A 6,109-nucleotide genomic window follows, 5' to 3' on the forward strand; every position below is an offset into this window, starting at 1 on the left:
CTCACAGTCTCAATCCCCATTTGACAGAGGAAGAAACTGAGGCACAGAGAAGTGATTTACTTGCCCAGGGTCACATAGCAGACAAGTGGCAGAGGCAGGATTAGAATGCAGGTCCTCTGAGTCCCAGGCCTGGGCTCTGTCCACTGGGCCACACTGCTTCTCCTGATTGGCCCAGGAATCTACTTGATTATGAGCTGCTGCCCCCTGGTGGCAGGGTGCGAGTCGTCCCGGGGAGCCCCTGGAGATGCTGAAGTCAGGATGCCCCAGGGCAGGCCCTGAGGCAGATAATAATTAATCATAACGGTATTTGTCAAGCACTTACTATGTGCCAGGCACTGTTCTAAGCGCTGGGGGAGATACAAGATAATCGGGTTGGACACAGTCCCTATCCTACATAGGGTTCACGGTCTTAATCCCCATATTACAGATGAGGGAACTGAGGCACAGAGAAATAAAGTGAGTTGCCCAAAGTCACACAGCAGATGTGGCGGAGCCGGGATTAGAACCCAAGACCTTCTGACTCCCAGGCCCAGGATCTATCCACTAGACCATGCAGCCTGTCCCTGCTAAGGTCAGTAAGACGTCAAACATACATACCCACTGTCCCATATCTCTCACTCATTCATTCAATTGTGTTTATTGAGCATTTACTGGGTGCAAAGCACTGAACTGAGTGTTTGGGAGAGTAAACTATAACAATAAATAGGCACATCACCTGCCCACAATGAGCTTAGAGTCTAGCTTACAGTCTCCTATCTAGAAATTAGTCAGTCAATAGTATTTATTGAGCACTTCCTGTGTGCAGAGCACTGTGATAAGCACTTGGAAGAGTACATTATGATAATATAACAGACACATTATCTGCCCACAACAAGCTTGCAGTCTAGAGGGGGAGGCAGACATTCATAGAAATAAATAAATTACAGATATGGGCATAAGTGCTGTGCGGCTTGGCGGGGGTGGGGAGTGAATAAAGGGAGCAAGTCAGGGTGACACGGAAAGAACTGGGAGAAGGGGAAAGGTGGGCTTAATCAGGGAAGGCCTCTTAGAGATGTTTCTTCAACAAATGAGCACTATGTCTGTCTCTCTCAATTAGACTGTGAGTTTACCGAGGGCAGGGATTTTTGTTGTTGTCTTATGCTGTCATGTTCGACCCATAGCGACGCCATGGACACATCTCTCCCTGAACGCACCACTTCCGTCTGCAATCGTTCTGGCAGCATATCCATAGAGTTTTCTTGGTAAAAATCTGGAAGTGGTTTACCATTACCTCCTTCCATGCAGTAAATGATTCTCTGCCCTCGACTCTCTCCCATGCTGCTGCTGCCCAGCACAGGGGAGTTTTGACTTGTAGCAGATTGCCTTCCACTCACTAGCCACTGGCCAAGCTAGGAATGGAATGAGTAGGCCTCTGCTTGACTCTCCCTCCCATAGTCGAGACTGGTAGAGTACTGGAAACTCTCCAGGTGCGACCCTGAGATAGTGGGCAGGGAGTAGATCTGCTAATTTTAACGTACTCACCCTCTCTCACGTGTCTAGTACCCCCCCAACCCCCATCACACACACACACAAATATATATATATAGTCCCTCAACAAGCTTACAATGTAGAAGACCGTTTCCTCTTCCCTTGATTTCAGTTTCCCAATTTCAGCTCTCCATCCAGCAGCTGTTTGGATCTCTTGCTGTCACTCATTCTCCTCACATGTCCCACCCAGAGTTAAATGAGCAGAGCCTCAACACTAGGAGAGTAACGATGTCCCAAACTTCAGTTCGCTACTTCTTCATCTATTCTTGTGTGGTTGGCCAGTCTGCAGCCTAGGTAGCAAAATTCTGTGGCAGCGTTTAGCTTTATGCTGCCAGTATAAATTTGGGGTGCGTGGCTCCCAGATGACAGTTGATACATCACATCGGTTATCTCTGGAGTGCCTAGTACAGTGTTCTGTACACAGGAGGCGCTCAATAAATTGACTGATCAGCTAACTCCTGTGCAGATTCTGACCCACACTGAAATTTTCCACCCAAATATTCCCTAAAAAATTCCTCTCACCCTCTGCCATTGTGACCTCTGAAGCCAACTGGGTGGGGCGGGGGAGAGTTGTTTTTGAAACAGCCAAAGGGTGAGAAGATATAGCAGGCAGACTCCCAGCGACATCTTTGATGCTCTCTAAACTTCTTCTGACCAAGTAGATTTTAACTCATCTGTCTGCCTGTAGCCCCGAAGGAGTCATGGAAGACCCAATCCCTCTCCCCAGAACCATCTTTGAAAGAGAAGCAGCATGGCTCAGTGGAAAGAGCACAGGCTTGGGAGTCAGAGATCATGGGTTCTAATTCCAGCTCTGCCACTTGTCAGCTGTGTGACTTTGGGCAAGTCACTTAACTTCTCTGGGACTCAGTTACTTCATCTGTAAAATGGGGATTAAGACTGTGAGCCCCACGTGGGACAACCTGATGACTTTGTATCCCCCCCCCCACCCCGCCCCAGCACTTAGAACAGTGCTTGGCACATAGTAAGCACTTAACAAATGCCATTATGATTATTATTATTATTATTACTTGAAATGTGAAAATTTAGGCAAGAGGCTGCCTTGTCCTGGAATTTAGAAATGAAATGAAAACCTTTATTCATTAAAAACTGGAGCCTGTTTGGGCTCTAAAACAGCCCGAAGGTCTACAGATGATATCAGTGTATAAATATTCAAGACTTCCTGAATATTATTTTCTAAACGGACTTTTTAAAAGAAATTTCTCTGGCCTTCAGAAGAGTCAGTATTTTTAGGCTGATTTTTTCAAGATGTTATCTGGTAAGTAAAGACGATCATGAATTCATTTTCTAAATTGAATCACAAAATGCAGTACAACGGGCTGAAGACAGCGTTGCTTTCGTCTTGCTTTTATGCCACGATAGACAATCGGCAGAATCTTACCTCAAAATGCATTACAGACCATTCAGACAGAAAAGCGTCCTTCAGCTCCAGAGCCAAAGAATTTTACAGGCCAAGGGTGATAGTTAACTATCTGCCTGGCAGACATATAGAGAATGTACAGCTGTCTTGGGAAGCTGCTGCCCTTTATGGGTTGGGGGCTGGGGGGTGGGGCGGGGGACCGTCTGGAATTCTTAAAAGTGACTTGTGGATTTGTGGCTAATGAAACATTGTGAAATAACACTCACCATGTTGTAAAAAAATTCCCGGGAACCTTTATGAGGCCTCGGCCAGGCAAGGATGAACGTTGATCAGCAATGGATCTTGACTTACAGACCTATATGTCACCCTTCAAAGGAATTAGGGGCAGGACCATTAAAAAGAACATGCTGATGATAATTGGAGATAGAGTATTTGGACACTTCTTGCCTCACCATCGGTAATAGTGATGCCATCTAGTAGGTGCTTACCGTGTGCCCGGCCCTGGGCTGAGCCTGAGAGAGAACACGGGCCTGGGAGTCTGGGGGTCTGGGTTTGAATCCCGCTGACACTGGTGAGCTGTGTGACCTCAGGGAAGTTGCTTCACCTCTCTGGGCCTCCGTTTCCTTATCTGTGAAATGGGGATTCACTATCTGTTCTCCCTCCCCCTTAGACTGTGAGCCCCATATAGGGACAGGGACCGCGTCTGACCGGATTGTCTTATATCCACCCTTGCACTTAGTATAGTACCTGGCACCTAGTAAGCACTTCATAAATACCCCAATTATGATTACAATATCGGAGTGGATACAGGATAATCGATATCTGACCACAACTTTTATCTGTTGGCCAGAAAATGCACTTTGGGATCGAGAAGCACTTGGGGAGGCTTTACTCTGGAGGACATTTTCAAGAGGCTTTGAAAAGGTGTCAATTTCTTTTCTGGTGAGCCTCAGATGAGGAGCCAGTGAATCATCTTCTTCCCTGTTTGAATGTAAGCTCCTTGTGGGCAGGGAATGTGTCAATCAATCAATCAATCAATCATATTTATTGAGCGCTTACTGTGTGCAGAGCACTGTACTAAGCGCTTGGGAAGTACAAGTTGGCAACATATAGAGACAGTCCCTACCCAACAGTGGGCTCACAGTCTAGTCTAGACACAGTCTAGTGTCCCTGGTATCTGATGCACTCTCCTGATTTCATTTTACCTTCTGGGCCCTCAGTAAATATGGTTACTACTACTACCACCACCACCACCACCAAGAGGTCTTTGAAGCCTTTCCACTCCTTGGGGGCGAAGGGTGGCAAAGACTCCCGACAGCGACAGCGATACAAGCTGGACTCTCAGCCCAGCTCTCCCGACGAGACCTGAGACTTTCCAGTCGAGGCCAATAAGGACCCAAATGGTGAATTACTGGCTGGTTCATTCTTTGAAGCCCACCTTCTCCCAACCCTGATCTCCCCTAAAACCGCTGGGGCTTGTTAAAAGTCCCCTCACTCTCAAAGAAAAGTTGGTACTTTTGTCCAGGAGTTGGCAGATTCCTGAGGAAGTTTAGGATTTGAAATGATGAGGGCGTGAAGTTGGGGGCCGGACACAATTACAGCCTTGAGGGTAGCCTAGGGAGGACGGTCTGGACCACTGACTTCTCATGGCCAGCTGACCAATTCTTCCTCCTTCCACTTCATTGCCAGGCTTTTGTTTCCACACAAATAGGTAGTCAAGCAAGCCCTCTCTGTTCATGGGTCATTGTGGATGCAGTTTGGCCTGTAACTGGGTTGCTAATGGGCCCTGCCCAAGGTCTATAGGGGAACCCAAACTGGGATGATATTGCCCAAAAAGGACCCTCAGAACCTGTCACGACCCCAGAAATAACACATTTCAAACCACTACTATGGGCCACAAAAACCTAGGTGGGCGTAGGTTTGACCGGACAGGGCGTGTGTGGAAAGTGAACAATAGCAAGGTGCTGCCAGGATGAGTCCATTCCCTTTCACGCCAACGCTGGGCCCCAGCAGGACTTAAGCTGGGTGAGGCTCCGGAAGATGCCTTGGGGTCTCTCTTGGCAGTAGGGAGCCGAGTCTGGCACCAGGTCTGAGTAGAGGGAAAACAGGAATTCAAAGCCAGGTTCCAGGGCCACTGTGAGGATGAATGAGGGCAGGGTGTGGGAAAAGGAGCAGCTTGGAAGAACTCTTCTATCCTCTAGACACAGCCTCAAGACATTAGCTCTGAGAAACAGCTTTGTTTCCAAGGGAAGAGAATAACCTTCCCACATTCCATGATCCTCTCTTCACTGCTTTAAAACAAGAAAGTATTTTAAGGAAGCTGCCAGGGGGGAGGGATAAGAGAAATTCCTTCATAAGCAAAATATTTATATCTTTAAAGCTTTCAACACCAACGAGACCATGCTGTTTCCAAAACACTGTTTACTATTGTTTTCTTTTCTAGATTTAGGAACCTTTTTTTAAGGCAGGGAAGAGAAACGGGTTGCCTTCTTGGCGTGATTTAAATCTGACTGACCTGGAGAAGTTGACATTTACCACAGATGAAGGGAAAAGGCTCTTTGGAAGGGATTGCCCTACCCTGATGGCTGTTCATTTATGTCATGTTGCAGATCTGATGGACTTAGATAGAACCTGGAAGACCCCAGTGAGGATGATGGATGACTCGTGGACCTGAATCTTCAGGACTGAAAATGCGGATGAAGGAATCGACTTGAGTGGTGGTGGTCTGCACTCTTTCTCGTCTCTGCCCGTCATGTTTTGAGGGCAGGGCCCCACTGAAGGCCACGGAAAATGTATAAATTACAATAATAATAACCATGGTATTTGTTAAGCGCTTACTATGTGCCAGGCACTGTAGTAGGGCTGGGGTGGATACAAGCAAATTGGGTTGGACACAGTCCCTGTCCCACATGGGGCTCACAGTCTTAGTCCCCATTTGACAGACGAGGGAACTGAGGCCAAGAGAAGGGAAGTGACTTGCCCAAGGTCACCTAGCAGATGAGTGGCGGAGCTAGGATTAGACCCAGGTTCCTCTGACTCCTAGGCCTAGGCTCTATCCATTAGGCCACACTGCTTCTCTAAATAATAATGATAATGATAGTATTTGTTAAGTGCTTACTTTGTACCAGGCACTACACTAAGCGCTGGGGTTGATACAAGCAAGTCGAGTTGGACACGGTCCCTGCCCCAAGTGGGGCTCACAGT

The 6,109-nt window shown here is 47.4% G+C and overlaps 1 non-coding gene across 1 annotated transcript; it reads right to left on the reverse strand.

Moving 5' to 3' along the window:
* Positions 1-1,346: 1,346 nt before the first annotated feature.
* Positions 1,347-1,484, reverse strand: LOC119948229. Its single transcript, XR_005456640.1, has one exon. It is a non-coding gene; the product is annotated as a small nucleolar RNA SNORA7 (small nucleolar RNA).
* Positions 1,485-6,109: the final 4,625 nt, after the last annotated feature.

The sequence above is a fragment of the Tachyglossus aculeatus genome, chromosome X4, assembly GCF_015852505.1.
Source record: "Tachyglossus aculeatus isolate mTacAcu1 chromosome X4, mTacAcu1.pri, whole genome shotgun sequence".
NCBI lineage: Eukaryota > Metazoa > Chordata > Mammalia > Monotremata > Tachyglossidae > Tachyglossus > Tachyglossus aculeatus.